This window comes from Capricornis sumatraensis, chromosome 3 (assembly GCF_032405125.1).
Source record: "Capricornis sumatraensis isolate serow.1 chromosome 3, serow.2, whole genome shotgun sequence".
NCBI lineage: Eukaryota > Metazoa > Chordata > Mammalia > Artiodactyla > Bovidae > Capricornis > Capricornis sumatraensis.
The window spans coordinates 125,840,035-125,865,798 of record NC_091071.1 but is presented as its reverse complement, the minus strand read 5'-3'; positions in this window follow the sequence as shown (position 1 = coordinate 125,865,798).

The following is a 25,764-nucleotide window of genomic DNA, read 5'->3' as shown; positions in this document are numbered from 1 at the left end:
TAACTTATTTTGAATTCAGGTTAAAATGGGGGAGAAAGTGAAAGTTACTCAGTCATGTCTGATTCTTTGCAACCCAAAGGTCTATAAAGTCCATGGAGATCAGTCCTGGGTGTTCTTTAGAAGGAATGATGCTAAAGCTGAAACTCCAATACTTTGGCCACTTCATGCAAAGAGTTGACTCATTGGAAAAGACTCTGATGCTGGGAGGGATTGGGGGCAGGAGGAGAAGGGGACGACCGAGGATGAGATGGCTGGATGGCATCACCGACTTGATGGACGTGAGTCTGAGTGAACTCCGGGAGATGGTGATACACAGGGAGGCCTGGTGTCCTGTGATTCATAGGGTCGCAGAGAGTCGAACACGACTGAGCAAATGAACTGACTGTCTGACATGTTTATTGTTACTGAGACCTGTGGTTAAATCATGGTTTCTCTTTCAGTAGCTATGTGGTATGCATAACTTTTCTATTTCTTTATTTCTATAGTAAAAAATTGCACTTGTTAATCTGTAGAATCATTGTAATATTTATAAAAATGCTGTATATGAAAGCAACATGTAAGTAATATTTGCTTAGTCAATATTAGGGCTTCTTTGGTGCCTCAGTGATAAAGAATCTACCTGCCAATGCAAAAGACTTGGGTTTGAACACTGAGAAGGACACAGTAACCCACTCCAGTATTCATGCCTGGAAAATGCATGGACAGAAGAGCCTGGCATGCTACAGCCCACGGGGTCACTAGAGTCAGACACAGCTTAGAGACTAAACAACAGTCAACATTAATTTTCATTTTCTCCTCATTCCTATTTGCATCAATGTCACTCTCTATTTTCATCAATTTATTGCCAACCACCTTACCTGCTTTGCTCAAACAATCTTTTTAATGTATTCATGTCCATTCAGTCACCTTCTACTAATAATGTAAATCTTGAATTTTCAGTTTTTTGTAGAGCTCGTTTTATTTTACTTATATATATTTTTTCTTTTTGAAACAACTGTAATTCACTTTTCCAAACAGACCCTATTCTTCATAATTTTTAAAATGTTGATGAGAAAAGCTTAAAAACAAATAGGACCAAGCTTGGCACAGATCCAATAGCAAACCTATTAGTGACACTATATATATTTTTTTAATTACATAGCCCAAACTTCGAGCAATGTGTTGCCAATCTACTGCATGTTTTTTTTTTCTTATTGCATATGTGGCCCACAGTATAAAAATAATCAGCCAAATCTTAGTCCTTGGGTCAGCTGTCTTAGAATATAAGGCATGTATATATACTCAAGTAAACTGGTCCACTTAGAGGTCATAAATCCAAGATGACCGGTGCCATTATCAGTTCAGTTCAGTTCAGTCGCTCAGTCGTGTCCGACTCTTTGTGACCCCATGAATCGCAGCACCCCAGGCCTCCCTGTCCATCACCATCTCCTGGAGTTCACTCAGATTCACGCCCATCGAGTCGGTGATGCCATCCAGCCATCTCATCCTCGGTTGTCCCCTTCTCCTCCTGCCCCCAATCCCTCCCAGCATCAGGGTATTTTCCAATGAGTCAACTCTTCGCATGAGGTGGCCAAAAGTAGTGGAGTTTCAGCTTCAGGATCATTCCCTGCAAAGAAATCCCAGGGTTGATCTCCTTCAGAATGGACTGGTTGGATCTCCTTGCAGTCCAAGGGACTCTCAAGAGTCTTCTCCAACACCACAGTTCAAAAGCATCAATTCTTCAGTGCTCAGCTTTCTTCAAAGTCCAACTCTCACATCCATACATGACTGCTGGAAAAACCAGTGACTAGACGGACCTTTGTTGGCAAAGTAATGTCTCTGTTTTTCAATAAGCTATCTAGGTTGGTCATAACGTTTCTTCCAAGAAGTAAGCATCTTTTAATTTCATGGCTGCAATCACCATCTGCATTAATTTTGGAGCCCAAAAAAATAAAGTCTGACATGGTTTCCACTATTTCCCCACCTATTTGCCATGAAGTGATGGGACCAGATGCCATGATCTTCATTTTCTGAATGTTGAGCTTTAAGCCAACTTTTTCACTCACTGCTTTCACTTTCATCAAGAGACATTTTTGTTCCTCTTCACTTTCTACCATAAAGGTGGTGTCATCTGCATATCTGAGGGTAGAGGGAGGTAAATTAATTCCAAAATTCCCCTGAATATGGAAATCACTCATAGGTGTGCTGTGTGCATGGACACATACACATGAACACACTTTCAAACATGTCACTTCATACCTAACAACATGAGAAGTTTAATTAGCCTTATTAAAGGACCAGGCTTTATAATCACAAGACAAATCATTAGGATAAAGTACATAGTATCAGATCATAAGAGCAAAATAGTTAAATAACTGATATACAAGACAGATTATGGGATAAAGTGGTTAGATATAATTTATATTATATAAATAATAATAATATATAAATTATAATGTATAATATACATTATATCTAATATATTTAGTATAGATATTATTTATATAACTTATGAATTAAATATAATTTAATATATAAATTATATCTACTATAGAATAAATTATATAATATGTAGTTAGATATAATTATAGATATGGTTAGATATAAAATAAGATCAATGCCAAAACTAAGTCATGGAAGCAAAGTTGTTGTATCTGATTCATATCCATTATAATTAATCTTAATGGTGGATCAGATGATACTCCTGTCCTAGAAAGAAATGAAAAAAAAAAATCCTACCTCTATCCAATATTCTTTTGGTTTAAACCACAGTCTGTTCTAAAATGAGATTATTAACATATTGCAACTAGCACTTCTCAGCCTTATGCATGCAACTTTTTATCAAGATATTCTTTAAGAGTTTCTGTAAAGCTAGGGAAAAAGGGAAGTGTATGAGGAAATGAAATGGAGACACCAAATCCTAGCCTGCCTCCTGATTTTGTACACAGCTGCTATTGGGGAGAATATTTAAAGTACTGGTTTGCCAGTTCTTTTAAGTTTTCTTATAGCTTGCCATCAGAAGGTTTATAGAATTGCCCTAATATTTGTGTATATCTCTTCAGACTCTAATTTATTTTGTATGTGCAGTACTTATAATATGTACATTAAATAATACAAAATTTTAAAATTTTTCTCTTGCCAAAGGATAAAATGACAACCTACACACTGGAAAATAATATTGGAAAAGCACTAATGGAAAAAGACTCATATTAAGAATACATAAAGAACTCTGAAATCTCAACCATAAATAGAAAAAATCCAATGGACAAAAGACACGAATAAATATTTCACAAAAAAAGACATACAGATAGCAAATAAGTTCATGGAAAGATGGTCCACATCATTAGCTATTAAGGAAATGCAGATTAAAATCATGGTATAATTTCACTCCTTTCAAAATGGGTAATATAAAAAAAAATAGTAACAGCTCCAAATGTTACAAGGATATGGAAACATTAAATCACTCACATACTGCTGGTAGAAATATAAAATGGCAAGGCCACTCTGGAAACAGTTTAGTTTATAAACTGTTTTATATGTGAACAGTTTATATTTAGTCCTTGTAAAACTAAATATACTACTACTGAATAATCCAGCAAAACACAATCTCACACATTATGCAGAGACATTAAAATATGTTTTCATGCAAAAATCTGCACATGAATGCAGGTAGGAATGATCAGGAACTTTATTCATAATGGCCCCAAACCAGAAACAACACATTCACCCTTCAAAAGGTGAATGATTAAACACACTGGTAAGATATGGTATGCATCCATATCATGGAATGCTCAGTGCTTAGTCATTCAGTCGTGTCTGACTCTTTGCAACCCCATGGACTATGGCTCACCAAGCTTCTCTGTCCATGGAATTTTCGAGGCAAGAATACTGGAGCAGGTTGCCATTTCCTACTCCGAGGCATTTTCCCAACCAAGGAGTTGAAACCATGTCTCTTGAGTCTCCTGCATTGGCAGGTGCATTCTTTACCATGGAATACTTCTCTGCAATACAAATGTGTTATTGAAAAACACAATAAACTGAATAAGTTTTTAGGGAATAATGTAGAGCGAAAAAAGTCAATCCTCAGTGTTCGCATACTATATGATTCCATTTACATAACTTCCTAAAATTATACAGTTATAGAAATAGAAAACAGATTAATGGTTGCCAGAGGTCAGAGTCAGAGAAACTGAGGAGTAATGGAAACAGCTTTAAAAAGGCAACAGGAAGTATCCTTATGATAACAGATTGTCCAGGAAGTGGACAAAATCAGTGTCAGCATCTTGGTTGTAACTTTATAGTAATATAGTTTCATAATATGTTATCGCTGAGAGAAACTGGGTAAGAAATACAAGGAATCCCTCTGTATGATTTCTTAAAACTGACTCTGTATCCATATTTATGCCAAAATAGCTTAATTAAAATTTTGATTTTTGAAAACCTTGAATAAGAAATCAGCCTATTTTAGTATATCAAAATAAGCATTTAACTAGATTACTTTACTTAAATTAGTGTTTCTTTTCAAAATTAAACCACCTGCTTTTCAAAGAGAAATTAGCACATCTTTTGTAATTCATTTAAAATCAATGCTATTGAAAAAAATAATTTCTATCTTAACATATAGCATTTTATCAAAAAAAATGTTAACTTGTCCATCTCCTTTGACAGGCTGCTTTCAGAACACTATTTTCTTTATCTTAAATACCTAGAACAGGGGCCAGCACTTAATAGAATCAAAATGAAATTAAATCAAATGACTGAATAAATTATAGGTTGTCAACTCAATATTACAACCAGAAGTAAATTATTAAATTTACTTTGTTAGGATTACAATGAAAGACAATCATTTAACTGAACAGCATGCCCTCTTTCCCCTCATTATGGCCCTTGCTTGCTTAATATTGGGTTTGGCCAAAAAGTTTGTTTGGGTTTTTTTGTTAACATCATATAGAAAAATCTGAATGAACCTTTTGACCAGCCCAATATATTCATTAGTTGATTAATTCCTCCTTTTCTCTACATGGTGGGTGCACATTTAGAAGATGTCCCTCATCTCATGTTAATTTAGAGGGCAAATCCATATGAACAATTCAGGATGCAATAGGACTGTAGACACTAAAGTGGCTATGTTATATATATATATATATATATATATATATATATATATATGTGTGTGTGTGTGTGTGTGTGTGTGTGTGTGTGTGTGTGTGTATGTCAGAGAAGGCAAGCATATGTATATACAGTGGCTATGAATATATATATATTTATTTATTTATTTATTTATTTATATTTGAGAAGCACTGTTCTAAAGTACATATTGAAGTGGGTAGCCATTTCCTTCTCCAGGGGATCTTCCCCACCCAGAGACTGAACCAGGTCTCCTGCATTGCAGGCAGATTCTTTACTGTCTGAGCCACCAGGGAAACCCTGAACATGAAAGAGAAGAGTGAAAAAGCTGGCTTAAAACTAGCTCAACATTGAAAGAAATGAAGACTGTGACATCTGATCCCATCACTTCATGGCAAACAGATGGGAAAAAAAGTGGAAACAGTGACAGAGTTTACTTTGTTGGGCTCCAAAATAACTGTGGATGGTGACTGTAACCGTGAAATTAAAAAACACCTGCTCCTTTGAGGAAAAGCTATGATAATCAAGCCACTGTATCAAAAAGCAGAGACATCACTTTGCCAACAAAGGTTCATACAGTCATAGCTATGGTTTTTCCAATAGTCATGTATGGATGTGAGAGTTGGACCATAAAGAAGGCTGAGCACCAAAGAATTGATGCTTCTGCACTATGGTGCTGGAGAAGACTCGAGAGTTCCTTGGACTGCAAGGAGATCAAACCAATTAATTCTAATGGAAATCAACCTTGAATATTCATATAAGGACTGATGCTGAAGCTGAAGCTCCAAAACTTTGACCACCTGATGTGGAGAGCCAACTCATTGGAAAAGACCCAGATGCTGGGAAAGATTGAGGGCAAAAGAAGAAGGTGATAGAAAATGAGATGGTTGGATAGCATCACTGACTCAATGGACATGAGTTTGAGAAAACTCAGGGAGATAGTGAAAGACATAATATTTCAAAATAGTGAAAGTAGTATGACAAAATCTATGCTATACAGAGTGGTAATAATAAGTTCATGACATGAAAAGACTAATCCAGACCTTTGTCAATCTTTCAGAAATTATATACTTACAGACTTTTACTGAATTAATTCAGGGTTGGGTTTTTTTTTTTTTTTTCTTCCAATTTTGCTTCTTCACCATGGGCAAGTTTCTTAGACATTTTATGACTCAGTTTCCCTATCTACAAAATAGCACCCATTTCATGGACTTATTGTAAACATATATGTGCTAATATGCATAAAGCAATTAGAACTGATGCTGCTGCTGCTACTGCTGCTAAGTCGCTTCAGTCGTGTCCGACTCTGTGCGACCCTAGAGACGGCAGCCCACCAGGCTCCCCCGTCCCTGGGATTCTCCAGGCAAGAACACTGGAGTGGGTTGCCATTTCCTTCTCCAATGCATGAAAGTGAAAAGTGAAAGTGAAGTTGCTCAGTCGTGTCCGACTTCGCGACCCCATGGACTGCAGCCTACCAGGCTCCTCCGTCCATGGGATTTTCCAGGCAAGAGTACTGGAGTGGGTTGCCGTTGCCTTCTCCAATTAGAACTGATAAGCACCAAATAAATATTCCAATCATCATTACTATTAAAACTGACGAAACAGAAATAAAAAGTGTAAATTGTAATGACAGCATTTTTCAGGAAGGACTGAAGAGGATTTTCCTAGGCAAGCATTATAGTTAACTCATGAAGAAATGATGGGTATATTAAGTTGCTGACAATGATGTTAGAAATATATCAGGGAGAAACAAGCTTCAATTTACAAAGTATCAGGATAGACAAGGAATATATAAGATGGTCATGTAATTGAATAGAAACTTGAGCTTACAAGAATAGTTCCACATGTGGTATGGGGAATCTATGGTCATGTCTAAAAGAATGAACAAAGAAAAGATACACAGTATGTATTTCCACATAATTTTAATATAAAGAAAAAATAATAAAAAGTATATCAAGAATAATCTTCAGTGGGAAATTATTACAGAAAACACAAAAAGCTAAAAGGCATATGTTAAAATGGGAGGGGAAAGTCCAGCCTAATATCAGTATGTATATGTTATTACCCATAGAAAATCACACCACTTGATAGTCATCTTTTTCCAACCAGAAATTTACCTAAATCATTATTCCAAAATCCTTGAAGTTATTAGTCTCATGTAATAACAGTCATCGTTCAGTAATAGCCATAGTAATAATATTAATGACAATGATAATATTATTAATAATAATATAGCCAATGTCTAACAGTACTTATTATTTATTTTTGACACCAAAGAAAAATTAAAGTATCAATTATGTATAGGAAGACAAATGTACAAAGCCATTAACAAAAAGCTGTATTCTAAACTCAATGCTTTTGACATACAAAACAATGACTCCAAAAGTCAGTTTATGAAACAAACTTAATTTTAAGTTGGCTTATAACTCTCTTCACTCAGCTTTGTTTATAAATGTTACTGGATATTTCAGTTTCTTCCCATCCATATCAGAACTGTGTCTTTTTGACAAGTTTACTTCTTAAAAAATTAGTACATAGTTATTTCTTGCATATATTGTCAGCAAATACAGGAAGATAGTCTCTAAGTCACAAGAATTCAGTATGTTGCTTCTTTGGAAATACTTGTCCTTGGGGTTATCTACACTGAGACTTTGGAGAAGGCGATGGCACCCCACTCCAGTACTCTTGGCTGGAAAATCCCATGGACGGAGGAGCCTGGTAGGCTACTGTCCATGGGGTCGCGAAGAGTCGGACATGACTGAGCGACTTCACTTTCACTTTTCACTTTCATGCATTGGAGAAGGAAATGGCAACCCACTCCAGTGTTCTTGCCTGGAGAATCCCAGGGACAGGGCAGACTGTTGGGCTGCCGTCTATGGGGTCACACAGAGTCGGACACGACTGAAGCAACTTAGCAGCAGCAGCACACTGAGACTTATGTATCAGAAGTCAAAATATTGATGTCCAAGATATTAGATTTGAGAGCAGAGTGACAAAAAAGTCTTAATAAGAAGGACTAATAAAGATTAAATAATAAAGAAGTATTTTTGAACTTCTCTTGAATTACCTAATCTTTACAATTACCCAGTGAGAAAATATTTATATCACCGTTTTTATGAATAATATAAGACACAGAGAACCAATATTCTGAGGATGACTCTCAGGATAAAATCTTAATGAAATAAGTTAATGTACCCTTGCTACTGCTGCTGCTAAGACACCTCAGTTGTGTCAGACACTGGGCGACCCCATAGATAGCAGCCCACCAGGCTCCCACTCCCCTGGGATTCTCCAGGCAAGAATACTGGAGTGGATTACCATTTCCTTCTCGAATGCATGAAAGTGAAAAGTGAAAGAGAACTTGCTCACTCATCTCTTACTCCTAGTGACTCCATGGACTGCAGCCTACCAGGCTCCTCCATCCATGGGATTTTCCAGTCAAGAGTACTGGAGTGGGTTGCCATTGCCTTCTCCAAATGTACCCCTATAAGAATCTAATTATTTTTCCATGTAATAACATATTTTATATTTCTCAATTTTTTTCCTCTATCTTTAGTTCATCGTCCCATACTCTTAATAAACTATGGTAGACAAAAGTAGGAGGGTGGAGCAGCCAGAAAAGGAGCTACAGATACATGAAACCAAAATCTATAGATTTAGAAAGTTCACTAACTAGATTTTCAAACTATCCTTTTTCTGAAATATAATAAGAATTGCAAAATGATATTAAAGAAATGGACTGTCACATTCAGTTCAGTTCAGTTCAGTCACTCAGTCGTGTCCAACTCTTTGTGACCCCATGAATCACAGCACGTCAGGCCTCCCTGTCCATCACCAACTCCCAGAGTTCACCCAAACTCATGTCCATCGAGTCGGTGATGCTATCCAGTCATTTCATCCTCTGTCGTCCCCTTCTCCTCCTGTCCCCAATCCCTCCCAGCATCAGGGTCTTTTCCAATAAGTCAAGTCTTCACATGAGGTGGCCAAAGTATTGGAGTTTCAGCTTCAGCATCAGTCCTTCCAGTGAACACCTAGACTGTCACATTACTAGTTCTAAAATAAATATTATTTTAGGCTTAAATTTAACTATAATCACTTTTTGAGTGATTTTTCTTTATCATGGTATTACCAATATATAAGTTGATAGACAGAATTAGTAATTAAAAAGCATAATGTCTGAAATAAAAATCTAACTAGTGGGTGGCAAATCAATCTTTGTTTTTTACTTATACATCCTTTCAAGATAATGTTTTAGTATTTATAACAGTTACTGACTATAAATAAAAATAAAAATAATTTTCTAGAGAGATATAACAGGCATTCAACTAGTTCAAAAGATGAGTGACTCACATATGCTTAAACCATAGGCCACAGACTGAATCCGTTATAAGTACAAGGAAAAGAATTTGAATCACAATTTGTGACACCTATTTTATACCATGTGAAGATATCCAGTTAATAGTCCAATAGTAATAATATACAAGAATCTTCCACCCTATTTGATTAAAAAGAATGATTAAATTGAAACTACTTTTCTATTATTGCTAAGGTTGAGTGATCTCTGGTAGTGTGAGCATAGACTAGCACTTTTCTGTTTTTCTTAAAGATAAAGTAGTCAAAAGGATCTGAGAGAAGTAGAAGATATTAAGAAGAGGTGGCAAGAATACACAGAAGAACTGCACAAAAAAGATCTTCATGACCGAGATAATCACAATGGTGTGATCACTCACCTAGAGCCAGACATCCAGAATGTGAAGTCAAATGGTCCTTAGGAAGCATCACTACAAACAAAGCTAGTGGAGGTGATGGAATTCCAGTTGAGCTATTTCAAATCCTGAAAGATGATGCTCTGAAAGTGCTACACTGAATATGCCAGCAAATCTGGAAAATTTAGGAGTTGCCACAGGACCAGAAAAGATCAATTTTCATTCCAGTCCCAAAGAAAGGCAATGCAAAAGAATCCTCAAGCTACCACACAATTGCACTCATCTCACATCCAACTAAAGTAATGCTCAAAATTTTTCAAGCCAAGTTTCAATGTTATGTGAACTGTGAACTTCCAGATATTCAAGCTGGTTTTAGAAAAGGCAGAGGAAACAGAGATCAAATTACCAACATCCACTAGATCATAATAAAGTAAGAGAGTTCCTGAAAACCATCTATTTCTGCTTTATTGACAATCCCCAAAGCCTTTGACTGTGTGGATCACAGTAAATTGTGGAAAATTCTGAAAGAGATGGAGTACTAGACCATTTCACCAGCCTCTTTGAAATCTGTATGCAGGTCAGGATGCAACAGAACTGGACATAGAACAACAGGCTGGTTTCAAATTGGAAAGGGAATTCATCAAGGCAATAAATTGTCATTCTGCTTATTTAACTTATATGCAGAGCACATCATGAGAAACATTGGGCTGGATGAAGCACAAGCTGGAATCAAGATTGCCAGGAGAAATATCAATAACCTCAGATATGCAGATGACACCACCCTTATGGCAGAAAGTGAAGAAGAACTAAAGAGCCTCTTGATGAAAGTGAAAGAGGAGAGTGAAAAAGTTGGCTTAAAGCTCAACTTTCAGAAAATGAAGATCATGGCATCTGATCCCATCACTTCATGGCAAATAGATGGGGAAACAGTGGAAACAGTGAGAGACTTTATTCTGGGGGGCTCAAAAATCACTGCAGATGGTGACTGCAGCCATGAAATTAAAAGACACTTTCTCCTTGGAAGAAAAGTTATGATCAACCTAGACAGCATATTAAGAAGCAGAGACATGACTTTGCCAACAAAGGTCTGTCTAGTTAGGGATATGGTTTTTCCTGTAGTCATGTATGCATGTGAGAATTGGACTATAAAGAAAGCTGAGCACTGAAGAATTGATGCATTTGAACTGTGGTGTTGGTGAAGATTCTTGAGAGTCTCTTGGACTGCAAGGAGATCCTACCAGTACATCCTAAAGGAAATCAGTCCTGAATATTCATTGGAAGGACTGATGTTGAAGCTGAAACTCTAAACTTTGGCCACCTGATGCAGAGAACTGACTCACTTGAAAAGACCTTGATGCTGGGAAAGATTGAGGTCAGGAAGAGAAGGGGATGACAGAGGATGAGATTATTGAGTGGCATACCTGGCTCGATGGACTTGAGTTTGAGCAAACTCCAGGAGCTGGTGATAGGGAGGCCTGGCATGCTGCAGTCCATGGGTTCGCAAAGAGTCGGACATGACTGAGTGAATGAACTGAACTGAAACATTTACCTCAATGGCAATTCAGAACACAATTATATTTATAATTGGTTTCAACTGCCAAATTATTATTAAGATGTCTATCTACATTTTATCTATCTATAAAACAGAATTTTTTTTAGTTTTAATAACTCTTGTAAATTTATTCATGAAGGATTTTAACAGATAAATATGTCAAAATTAATATGAATTCACCTTCTCCTTCTAGTACAGAATTTCAAAAGCAAAATGTATATTAAAGTGCTTAATAGAAAAACAAAGAACTTATTTTTACTCTTACCTTAGAGTCTAAATGAAATGTGGCAAGAAAACAAATGATTAAATGAATTAATTCAACCTTACTCTTAACAAAGAGCAGGTATTCTTATGCCATATATCCTTTGAAATGGTATTTTTACTTTGGAGAAAACATGAAAGAAGAGATTGACAGAATAGCAGTAAGTACTTTTTTTCTCTCCAATAATATTTTTATTTGATTTAATCTAGTTTTATTGCACAATGATATTTACATTAAATCAGGTTGCTATGGAAATAAGAGATCAGGCATCAACATGACATGACATTACCTGATTTATTCCCCCTTAATTTAATAGGACAGGGATTGAATTCACATGCAAGATGCTTAAGGAAATCAATCACTGGTTTTGTGGTTGGATTTCTGTATATGGCCCTTTTACTTGACAACAGTAATAAATTCACATCATAGTAAGACTAGTCTAAGACTCATTCGTACTAACCATTGTCCTTGATTAAGAAGTGAAGTGAAGTTGCTCAGTCTTGTCTGAATATTTGTGACCCCATGGACTGTAGCTTACAAGGCTCTTCTGTCCATGAAATTTTCCAGGCGAGAGTACTGGAGTGGGTTGCCATTTCCTTCTCCAGGGGATCTTCCTGACCCGGGGATCGAACCCGGGTCTCCTGCATTGCAGGCAGACACTTTACTGTCTGAGCCACCAGGGAAGCCTTTTATTAAGAAAGCATATGTCAATGTATTTATTTATGCATGACTGTTTTGCACATTGTGCAAAATATTAAAATTTGTAACCAATAGGTATATATTTTATCTTCACAGAGCTTACAATCTAGTAAAGAAAACAAAATAGCTGTATAGAAAAACACAACAACTATAGATTTTTAAATGTTCAAACTAATAAAATAAATAATAAAATATGGAGGCAGGAAATCTATCAGCTTGTGAGTAGGTGATTTTGGAGATGTTTAAAATAGTTACACTTTTAATAGTTTACTCAATATACAACTGAGAATGTAATGGTATAAATGATGTTTAACACTATGTTTAGTTTTCTGAAAGTATTTGAAACAAGTAATGTTCACAACAATGGAATTTTAATAATAATGAATACTTTAAAATATTATACAGTTGAGATGATAAGGCTATAGAACACTTTATAAATTAATTCTAACACTTCATACTCCACAAAAAGTGAAGCTCAAAAAGCTTTCACTTGCCCAAGGTGATCAAGTTAGTTAACAACAAATATAAGAATACAAATTAAGGCAAAATGTGATTTGATGTAATAATTTCAATAAATGAGGTTTTGAAAACATACACAAAGAAGACTAGAACAAAAGCATTTTTAAAATTTGAGAGTCCAGGAATCTGTTGCTTCAGTTCAGTTCAGTTCAGTCACTCAGTTGTGTCCGACTCTTTGAGATCCCATGAATCACAACACACCAGGCCTCCCTGTCCATCACCAACTCCCGGAGTTTACCCAAACCCATTTGCATTGAGTCGGTAATGCCATTCAACCATCTCATCCTCTGACGTCCCCTTCTCCTCCTGCCCTCAATCTTTCCTAGCATCAGGGTCTTTTCAAATGAGTCAGCTCTACACATGAGGTGGCCAAAATATTGGAGTTAAAGCTTCAACGTCAGTCCTTCCAATGAACACCCAGGACTGATCTCCTTTAGGATGGACTGGTTGGATCTCCTGTCAGTCCAAGGGACTCGCAAGAGTCTTCTCCAACACCACACTTCAAAAGCATCAATTCTTTGGCATTCAGCTTTCTTTATAGTCCAACTCTCACATCCATACATGACCACAGGAAAAACCATAGACTTGACTAGACGGAACTTTGTTGATAAAGTAATGTCTCTGCTTTTTAATATGCTCTCTAGGTTTGACATAACTTTCCTTCCAAGTAGTAGGCATCTTTTAATTTCATGGCTGCAGTCATCATATGCAATGATTTTGGAGCCCCCCCCCCCCCCCAAAATAAAGTCAGCCATGGTTCCCACTGTTTCTCATCTATTTGCCATGAAGTGATGGGACCAGATGCCATGATCTTCGTTTTCTGAGTGTTGAGCTTTAAGCCAACTTTTTCACTCTCCTCTTTCACTTTCATCAAGAGGCTCTTTAGTTCTTTGCTTTCTGCCATAAGGGTGGTGTCATCTGCATATCTGAGGTTGATATTTCTCCTGGCAATCTTGATTCCAGCTTGTGCTTCATCCAGCCCAGCATTTCTCATGATGTACTCTACATATAAGTTAAATAAGCAGGGTGACAATATACAGCCTTGACGTACTCCTTTTCCTATTTGGAACCAGTCTGTTGTTCCATGTCCAGGTCTAACTGTTGCTTCCTGACCTGCATGCAGGTTTCTCAAGAGGCAGGTCAGGTGGTCTGGTATTCCCATCTCTTTCAGAATTTTCCACAGTTTCATCTTGTAGGTCATTATATAACCACTGAGACATGCTGTGTCATGCTCAGTCACTTCAGTCATGCCCAATTTTTTAAAACCCTATAGACTGCAGCCTGCCAGGCTCCTCGGTCCATGGAATTTTCCAGGCAAGAATGTTAGAGTGGGTTGCTACTTTCTACTGCAGGGGATTTTCCCAACAGGGATCGAAGCCGTGTTTCCTCCCATGGGCATGTGGATTCTTTACCACTGAGCCACCTGGGAAACCACCACCACTTAAAACAAAAATAAAACACATTAAGGAAACACACACACACACACACACACACACACACACACACACACTGAACATATCAGATATCAGTTAGGAAGATTATGTATGAAAAATTGGAAGAAATTCAAAGCAGATCTCAATATCACTTCTGAGATTATTTAGTACTTCATCATTTAAATCCTTAAGAATAAAAAACATTGAATTTAAGTATGCTGTGTGAGATGTACATGGACATTTTCATCCTGTGCTTTAGCATCTTATATTGAAAATTTCTATGTGGTTACATTTTTAACATGTTTTCTGATCTCAATATCACATATACCTTGTTTCTTAATTAACATTTTTAAGACTTGTTGGGGGAAGTAGTGTATTATGTAGTAGAATTTCTGTGAGGATTAACACTCCAAGGCTTTGCTCACCTCTGGGCTATTTTTAAATCATTTTCCTTTGTTTGGGAATGAACTCCAATAATCCTACTGCTTGTTTCATTCAGGTCTCTGCTTGAACTTTCACTAATCTGAGTTTCATTCCTTAACATTCTGTTTAAACTAATACCTGCCTCTCAATTTACATTTTCCTCTCTCTTAAACTACATAATCCCTCTTCATCAAAGGTCTTAGTACCTGAAATATTAATATGTTACTTTATCACCTGACTGTTGGCTTATATTTACTGGAACAGAAACCCTACAAGAAATGGGAATTTATTTTAGTCACTCTTTTATCCATAGTGCCTAGAAAAGAACATGACATAGAGTAGAAACTATACAGATTTTTGATAAATCAAAAAAACACATAGTTTTTACTAAGTTCCTCAAAATTTTATTAATGACTAAAAACATACTAAGTGAATGTGATCATTTATTAAACACTAATCTCTTGAAACACATGTTTAGAAATAGGCCAGGCTGTGTGTTATGCACTAATTATTTAATTCCCACAGCATTCTGTGAACTTTTTACACATGAAAAAAAAAATGAAATTCAAAGATAATTAGACCACCAACTAAGTTAACATAACCAGTAAACGGCAGAACCTGGATTGGATTTGGCTTATCTAATTTGGAATCCCAGGCTCTTTTGGTAGATATCTCATGTAATAATTAAGAGCATCAGCTGGCTTTTATTTTTCCATTTCTGAATGTAAGTGAACTTTTTTTCTGTCTCAGAGAAACAATAAATTCTAGGCTTTTCCCTCTAAGGAATGATGAAAGGATCTAAAAACAGTTGCAGAAACATAAGATGCTAGGGTTAATTATTGCTCTGGACACTCCAAAATCTAATGTGCAGAAACTTTTATGATGATAATCTGCTTCAAAATATATCAGCCCCAAAATTCTAACTCTTTCCTGAGGCTTTCTGAATTACAAATTTTCTGAAGCTGAAATACAAGAAAGGGTGATTGTGAATCAGACACTCTACAAAATGCCCTTTTCCACATGCCATATTTTAGAAGCCTCTCCATATTTAAACCATTGCACTCTGGCCCTTTAATTACAAGACAGATCAGGAAGAAAAAATTAAATGAGCAAAATGACAAACTGATGTTAAAATCCATTCCTGAATTCACTCATAAATGAGGTTTGTGTCCATGCCCTAAAACACTTGGCCAAGCCTTACAATATCACTCATTTTACTAAGTAGGTAAAATGTTTTTACTGTCAGAACATAGCAGGTGTGGTAAGAGAAATAACAATTTTATTATACAGGGCTTACAGCAATGAAGGGTTTCCCTGATAGCTCAGTTGGTAAAGAATCCACCTGCAAGGCAAGAGACCCCAGTTCAATTCCTGGGTCTGGAAGATCCCTTGGAGGAGGGATAGGCTACCCACTCCGGTGTTCTTGGTCTTCCCTTGTGGCTCAGCTGGTAAAGAATCCACCTGCAATGCGGGAGACCTCAGTTCGATCCCTGGGTTGGGAAGATCTCCTGGAGAAGGGAAAGGCTACCCACTCCAGTATTCTGGCCTGGAGAATTTCATGGACAGTCCATGGAGTCGCAAAGAGTCAGACATGACTGAGCCACTTTCACTTTCACTTTACAGCAGTGAAACCAATGTGTCTGGACAGTTTGAGTATATCTTACAATGCAAACAAAGGTGACTGACATGAGTTTGTTCGGTGTCTACTCTAGTTGAGCATGTAATAGGACATGTGGAGTACAAATACTTCCACTTGTTTTCCTAAGTCATCTGAAACTTTGATGTTTTCTTTCACGTACTTTTGTCAAATAACCAAAGGATTAGGCAGAATTACTGAATCAATTTTAGATGATGTAAACTTTATTGTTTAATTAATCTCTCATTTTAAAACAATTCTACATAATGAGAAAAATACATATCTAACCAAAGGACTTTGCACTTTATTCGTGATAGTCTCCTTCAGCTTAAATTAGAAGTATAAAACAGTTCTTCAATGCTTTACTTTCTTTTGATTCCATTTAGAATCAAATCCACAACTTTGTTTAATTATATTTTTATTCAAAAGTCTCAGACCTGGTTTTCCCACCTCCAGATTGTTTCGGCCTTTCAATTCAAAACAGTTCATTTAGGCAGATTAATAACCATAACACATTGCTTTAATTGTCACTCTTCAATTAATAATTCTTCAATGATAGTTATATGCTAAGATAAAATTCAGGTTCCACAACTTGTCATTCATAGGCCTCTGTTTGGCCTCAAACTGCTCTATCAGTAATAACTTCTACTTCCCCCCATCTCTGTGCCTAATCTCCCTGTCTGAGTGGACCTCTCAACGCTCTCAACCTTTCAAGACTATTTTAATATTTATTTCTCCCACAATGCCTTAATTTACAATAAGATTTAAATATAAAAGACATCTTATATATAGTTAGAAGTGACCTCTTATTTCTTTCCTCAAAACTCAAAGTTGGTCTGATGATAAAAAAAAAAGTGAACTATTTGAAACAAACAATTAGAAAGTAAAATTGTCAGAAACTAGCAACTGTATAGAACAGGTAAGAATTGGGGATAAGATATAAGTTTCTAACTAACTTAGTTTAGTAATACTAGTAACTGGCAACATATAGAATACAAAGAAGACCACAAGATGGAAGAGGGTAGAGTTGGGTTACAGAGATGCTGAGCTCAATATGAGGGAGAACAGATTTGAAGAATCCACAGGACATAGGAGGAGTGAACAATTGGATGCATCCTTTATAGCCCCAGAATAGGCCAGACTTAAAAAATAACAGTTGGAGCATTTAGCATAAATGTAGGGTTAACACTAACAGGGAATGAGAGTAATCAAAGAAGTACATATAGAGAGGAAAGACTATGGAAGACCATCAGTTCTGTTCACTTCAGTCGTTCAGTCTTGTCCGACTCTTTGCGACCCCATGAATCGCAGCATGCCAGGCCTCCCTGTCCATCACCAATTCCCGGAGTTCACTCAGACTCACATCCATCGAGTCGGTGATGCCATCCAGCCATCTCATCTTCGGTCATCCCCTTCTCCTTCTACCCCAATCCCTCCCAGCATCAGAGTCTTTTCCAATGAGTCAACTCTTCGCAGGAGGTGGCCAAAGTACTGGAGTTTCAGCTTTAGCATCATTCCTTCCAAAGAAATCCCAGGGCTGATCTCCTTCAGAATGGACTGGTTGGATCTCCTTGCAGTCCAAGGGACTCTCAAGAGTCTTCTCCAACACCACACTTCAGAAGCATCAATTCTTCAGCACTCTGCTTTCTTCACAGTCCAACTCTCACATCCATACATGACCACAGGAAAAGCCATAGCCTTGACTAGACGGACCTTAGTCGGCAAAGTAATGTCTCTGCTTTTGAAAATACTACTTAGGTTGGTCATAACTTTTCTTCCAAGGAGTAAGTATCTTTTAAATTCATGGCTGCAGTCACCATCTGCAGTGATTTTGGAGCCCAAAAAAATAAAGGCTGACACTGTTTCCACTGTTTCTCCATCTATTTGCCATGAAGCGTTGGGACCAGATGCCATGATCTTCGTTTTCTGAATGTTGAGCTTTAAGCCAACTTTTTGACTCTCCTCTTTCACTTTCATCAAGAGGCTTTTGAGTTCCTCTTCACTTTCTGCCATAAGGGTGGTGTCATCTGCATATCTGAGGTTATTGATATTTCTCCCAGCAGTCTTGATTCCAGCTTGTGTTTCTTCCAGTCAGCATTTCTCATGATGTACTCTGCATAGAAGTTAAATAAGCAGGGTGACAATATACAGCCTTGATGTACTCCTTTTCCTATTTGGAACCTGTCTGTTGTTCCATGTCCAGGTCTAACTGTTGCTTCCTGACCTGCATACAGATTTCTCAAGAGGCAGGTTAGGTGGTCTGGTATTCCCATCTCTTTCAGAATTTTCCACAGTTTATTGTGATCCACACAGTCAAAGGCCTTGGCATAGTCAATAAAACAGAAATAGATGTTTTTGTGGAAATCTCTTGCTTTTTCCATGATCCAGCGGATGTTGGCAATGTGATCTCTGGTTCCTCTGCCTTTTCTAAAACCAGCTTGAACATCAGGGAGTTCACGGTTCATATTGCTGAAGCCTGGCTTGGAGAATTTTGAGAATTACTTTACTAGCATGTGAGATGAGTGCAATTGTGTGATAGTTTGAACATTCTTTGGCATTGCCTTTCTTTGGGGTTGGAATGAAAACTGACCTTTTCCAGTCCTGTGGCCACTGCTGAGTGTTCCAAATTTGCTGGCATATTGAGTGCAGCACTTTCACAGCATCATCTTTCAGGATTTGAAACAGCTCAACTGGAATTCCATCACCTCCACTAGCTTTCATAGTGATGCTTTCTAAGGCCCACTTGACTTCACATTCCCGGATGTCTGGCTCTAGATTAGTGATCACGTCATCATGATTATCTGGATAGTGAAGATCTTTCTTATACAGTTCTTCCGTGTATTCTTGCCACCTCTTCTTAATATCTTCTGCTTCTGTTAGGTCCATCCTATTTCTGTCCTTTATTGAGTCCATCTTTGCATGAAATGTTCCCTTGGTATCTCTAATTTTCTTGAAGAGATCTCTAGTCTTTCCCATTCTGTTCTTTTCCTCTATTTCTTTGCATTGATCACTGAAGAAGGCTTTCTTATCTCTTCTTGCTATTCTTTGGAACTCTGCATTCAGATGCCTATATCTTTCCTTTTCTCCTTTACTTTTCGCCTCTCTTCTTTTCATAGCTATTTGTAAGGCCTCCTCAGACAGCTATTTTGCTTTTTTGCATTTCTTTTCCATGGGGGTGGTCTTGAAACCTGTCTCCTGTACAATGTCACGAACCTCATTCCATAGTTCATCAGGCACTCTATCTATCAGATCTAGGCCCTTAAATCTATTTCTCACTTCCACTGTATAATCATAAGGGATTTGATTTAGGTCATGCCTGAATGGTCTAGCGGTTTTCCCTACTTTCTTCAATTTGAGTCTGAATTTGGCAATAAGGAGTTCATGATCTGAGCCACAGTCAGCTCCTGGAAGACCATAAAGGTTATAAAAGCAAAATGAGAAACTCAAGAAAGAGACTAAGAATATATAGTAGTAAGAAAAGAACACCAAGGAAGATAAAGAAGTGAAACACCAAAAAAGCTAAAGAATAATAAGGCATTCATTAGGCAATATAGCTTGTATTTATATTTATACCAAGACATAAAACCAAAAAGTATTTATTATATTTATCCATAAACAGACTACAGTGTCTTTTTCAAGAGAAGCTTCTGTGGAGTGATATTATCAAGGCATGTGGCCACAAGAAGAGAAGTGATTGGTACCCAAGAAGTAAAGAACAGGGGTTTGCACTATTCTTTCAAGAGTTCACTTAAGAAGGAGAGGATATAGAATGTAGAAAAAAAAAAGGGTGGGGAGGGAGATTGTTATATATTGCTATATTGTGTTACAGAGAACTTAGACATATTTATAGTCTTTGGGAAAGAATAAAAGAAGAGATAAAGATTGAAGAGAAAGAGAAACAACATATATATCTAATATAAACCTGTATTTGTTTTAAAAAGTGTATGTATGCATGTATACATACATATATATACATATACATGCATATTTTGTTGCTCTTCAGTTGCTAAGTCATGTCCAACTCTTTGTGTTCCCATGGAATGCATCACACCAGGCTCCCCTGTCCACCAATATATTCCAGAGTTTTCTCAGATTCATGTCTATTGAGTCAGTGATGTTGTCTAGCCATTTCATCTTCTGCCATCCCCTTCTCCTTTCGCCTTCAATGTTCTTCAACATCAGGGTCTTTTCCAATGAGGAGGCTCAGCATCGCATGGCCAAAGTATTGGAGCTTCAGCTTCAGCAAGTCCTTCCAACAAATATTCAGGATTGTTCTATTTTAGGATTAAATGGTTTGATCTCCTTGCTGTCCATGGGACTCTCAAGAGTCTTCTTGTTGTTGTTCAGTCACTCAGTCATGTCCAACTCTTTGCAATCCCATGGACTGCAGCATGCCAGTCTTCTCTGTCCTTCACCATCTCGTAGAGCTTGCTAAAATTCATGTCTGTTGAGTCAGTGATGGCATCCAACCTGCCTGCCCTCTGTTGTCCCCTTCTCCTCTCACCTTCAACTTTCCCAGAATCAGAGTCTTTTTTAATGAATCGGCTCTTTGCATCAGGTGGCCAAAATATTGGAGCTTCTGCTTCAACATCAGTCCTTCCAATGAATATTCAGAACTGATTTCCTTTAGGATGGACTGGTTGGATCTCCTTGCAGTCCAACAGACTCTCAAGAGTCTTCTCCAACACCACAGTTCAAAAGCATCAATTCTTTAGCACTCAGCCTTTATGGTCCATCTCTCACATCCATACATAACTACTGGAAAAACCATAGCTTTGACTACATGGACCCTTGTCAGCAGAGTAATGTCTCTACTTTTTAATATTCTGTCTAGGCTTGTTATAGTTTTTCTTCCAAGGAGCAAGTGTCTTTTAATTTCAAGGCTGCAGTCACCATCTGAAGTGATTTTAGAGCCCAAGAAAATAAAGTCACTCACTGTTTCCATTGTTTCCCCATCTATTTGCCATGAAGTGATAGGACCAGATGCCATGATCTTAGTTTTTTTAAATGTTGGGTTTTAACTACCTTATTCATTCACTTTCACTTTCATTCATCTTTCACTCTCATCAAGAGGCTCTTTAGTTCCTTTTCACTTTCTGCCATTAGAGTAGTGTCATCTGCATATCTGATATTGTTGATATTTCTCTCAGAAATCTTATTTCCAACTTGTGATTCATCCAATCCAGCATTTTGCCTGATATATTCTGCATACAAATTAAATTATCAAAGTGACAATATACAGCCTTGTCATGCTTCTTTCCCAATTTTGAACCACCCAGTTGTTCCATGTATTGGTCAACTTCTGCTTATTGACCAACGTACAGGCTTTTCAGGAGACAGGTAAAGTGATCTGATACTTCCATCCCTTTAAGAATTTTCCATAGTTGGTTGTGACTCACATAGTCAAAAGCTTTAGCATAGAAAATGAAGCAGAAATAGATGTTTTTCTGAAACTCAGTCACTTTCTCCATGATCCAATGAATGTTGGCAATTTGATCTCTGGTTCCTTGGCCTTTCTTATACCCAGCTTGTACATATGAATGTTCTCGGTTCATGTACTACTGAAGCCTAGTTGAAGGATTTTGAGCATAAACTTGCTAGCACATGAACTGAGCACAACTGTACGGTAGTTTGAACATTCTTCAGCATTGCTCTTCTTTGGGATTAAAATGAAAACTGACTCAAGTCCTTTGGCCACTGATGAGTTTTTCAAATTTGCTGATATATTGAGTATGGCACTTTAACAACATCATCTTTTTTAGGATTTGAAGTAGCTCAGCTGGAATTCCATCACCTCAGCTAGCTTTCTTTTTAGTAATGCTTCCTAAGGCCCACTTGACTCCTACTCCAGGATGTCTGGCTCTAGATGTGGTTATCCAGCTAAGACTTTTTCTTTTTTTAATAGTTCTGTGTATTTTGCCACCTCTTCTTAATATCTTCTGCTTCTATCAGACTCCTTTCATTTCTTTCCTTTACCCTGCCCAACCTTAAATAAAATGTTCTCTTGGTACCTCCAGTTTTCTTGAAGTAATCTCTAGTCTTTCCCATTCTATCATTTTCCTCTATTTCTTTTCACTGTTTATCTAAGAAGGCTTTCTTTATCTCTCCTTGCTCTTCTCTGGAACTCTACATTCAGTTGGGTATATCTTTCCCTTTCTCCCTTGCCTTTCACTTCTCTTCTTTACTCAGTTATTTGTAAAGCCTCCTCAGGCAACCACTTTGCCTTCTTGCATTTCTTTTTCTTTGTGATGGTTTTGGTCACTGCCTTCTGTACAATGTTATGAACCTCCATCCAGGTATTCTGTCTACTAGATCTAATCCTTTGCATCTATTTGTCACTTCCACTGTTTAATCATAATGGATTTGGTTTAGGTCATATCTGAATTGCCTAGTGATTTTCTCTACTTTCTTCAATTTAAGCCTAGATTTGGCAATAAGGGGCTCATGAGCTGAGCCACAGTCATCTCTAAGTCTTGTTTTTGCTGACGGGATAGAGCTTCTCCATTTTTTTAGCTGAAAAGAACATAATCAATCCAGTTTGGGATTAACCATTTGGTGATTTCCCTGTGTGGAGTCATCTCTTAGGCTGTTGGAAAATATGTTTGCTATGACCAGCATATTCTCTTGACAACACTGTTAGCTTTTGTCCTGCTTCACTTTGTACTCCAAAGCCAAACTTGCCTGTTATTCTGGGTATCTACTGACTTCCTAGTTTTGCATTCCAATCCCCTATGATGAAAAGGACATATTTTTTGGTGTTAGTTCTATAGGTCTTATAGGTCTTCATAGAACCAGTCAACTTGAGCTTCTTCAGCATCAGTGATTGGGGCATAGACTTGGATTACTGTGTTGTTGAATGGCTTTCCTTGGAAATAAACTAAGATCATTCTGCCATTTTTGAGGCTGCAACCAAGTACTGCATTTCAAACACTTTTACTGACTATGAGGGCTACTTCTCAGGGATTCTTGCCCACAGTAGTAGATTCAATGGTCATCTGAACTAGATTTGCCCATTCCTGTCCATTTTAGTTCACTGATTTCTAAGATACTGATCTTCAATCTTGGCATCTCCTGCATGACCATGTCCAATTTACCTTGATCCATGGACCTAACATTCCAGATTCCCTATGCAATATTGTTCTCTAGGGCAATGGACTTTACTTTCACAACCAGACACATCCACAATTGAACATCATTTCCACTTTAGCCCAGCCATATCATTCTTTCTGAAGCTATCAGTAATTGTCCTCCACTCTTCCCCAGTAGTATACTAGACACCTTTCGACCTGAGGGCCTCATTTTCTAGTGTTGTATCTTTTTGCTTTTCCATACTGTTCAGATTTTATGGGTGTACGTTTATACAGCTGTAGAAGGCAATGGCATCCCACTCCAGTACTCTTGCCTGGAAAATCCCATGGACAGAGGAGCCTGGTAGGCTGCAATTCCATGGGGTCACTAAGAGTTCGACACGACTGAGCAACTTCACTTGATGAATGGCCAGGGAAAGACAAAGAACTCCTGCTCATCTAGACAACTGGACATTAATCCAGAAAGAAGGAATCATGTCAATGCAATAACTATGTGGCACATTGGAATTTATGGAGTTAAATCAGTTTTTTATGACTGACTATAATTTTCTTAATGACATATGGTAAAATGAATCATGAAGCTGTTCATCATTCATTGAATGCATGAATGAATACTTAAATGAAATGAAGATAGTACAAGTACTAATTTATCAATACTCATTATCACCATGCTTTTAGGCATCGCATTTCATTTGGTATTGGTTACTGTTGTTCAGTCACTAAGTCATGTCCGACTGTTTGCAACCTCGTGGATTGCAGCACGTAAGGCTTCCTTGTCCTCCACTATTTCCCAAGATTTGCTCAGGTTCATATCCATTGATTGGGTGATGCCATCTAACAATATCATCCTCTGCTGACCTCTTCCCTTTTGCCTTCAATCTTTCACAGTATCAGGGTCTTTTCCAATGAGTTGGCTCTTCACATCAGGTGGCCAAAGTATTAAAGCTTCAGCTTTAGCATCAGCCCTTCAATGAATATTCAGTGTTGATTTCCTTTAGGCCTGACTGGTTTGATATCCTTGCATTCCTAGGGACTCTCAAGAGTCTTCTCCAGCACCACAGTTAAAAAGTCCATGCAATCGCTAAGATTCGGACATGGCTAAGCGACGTCACTTTCACTTTTCACTTTCATGCATTGGAGAAGGAAATGGCAACCCACTCCAGTGTTCTTGCCTAGAGAATCCCAGGGACTGGGGAGCCTGGTGGGCTGCCATCTATGGGGTCGCACAGAGTCAGACACGACTGAAGGGACTTAGCAGCAGCAGCAGCAGCAGTAGCAAGGAAGTAGCATGGATAAATAGCAAGGAAGAAGGATCTATTAGGGTAACTCTAAAGCAGGACACGCCTGACATTTTAGACACAAAGTAGTAATGTTAATGCTTTATAATTCAGGACCCCATGAAAATCTATTCATTTGATCATTTAGGTCCTTTTACCAATACAATATTGTAAAGTAAATAACCTCCAATTAAAATAAATTTGTTCTAAAAACTTAAAAAAAAAAAAGGGTGTAACTAGCCTTATATTTTTAAAAGAATATGTAACAGACTACTTGAGATTTTAATTTCTTTTTTTAAGAGTTTACTATCACTAGCAGAGATCTTTCTTCATCTTTTTTCCACTGCTATATCTAGACAGACCTAATTTTGATCTTCACTCTACTTTTTACACATAAACTAGCCTCCCTTCAAACATGAATAGACTTGTTTTTTCTGATTTTTCCAGTAATCATATATGCATGTGAGAGTTGGATTATAAAGAAAGCTGAGCGCTGAAGAACTGATGTTTTTGAACTATGGTATTGGTGAAGATTCTTGAGAGTCCCTTGGTCTGCAAGGATATCAAATCTGTCAGTCCTAAAGGAAATCAGTCCTGAATATTCACTGGAAGCACTGATGCTGAAACTGAAACTCCAATACTTTGGCTACCTGATGCGAAGAATTGATATCCATTGGAAAAGACCCTGATGCTAGGAAGGTGGGAGGAAAAGGGCACTACAGAGGATGAGATGGTTGGATGGCATCACCAACTCGATGGATATGAGTTTGTGGAAGCTCCAGGAGTTGCTGTGGACAGGGAAGCCTGGCATGCTGCAGTCCATGGAGTCGCAAAGAGTTAGACACAACTGAGGGACTGAACTGAACAGAGGCTACCTTTACATTTGAGATAATGACAATCAATATAATGGTCATATTCTTAGAAAGGATTTGTTATTTTAAGCATTATTCTCTTATAAGAAGTTATTCATAAATAGATTTAGTATTTAAGAGTAAAAAAGAACTTTCAAAAATGTAAAAATTCCTCACAATTCAAAGTTTGCAGTTTTTAGATTTCAGTTCTC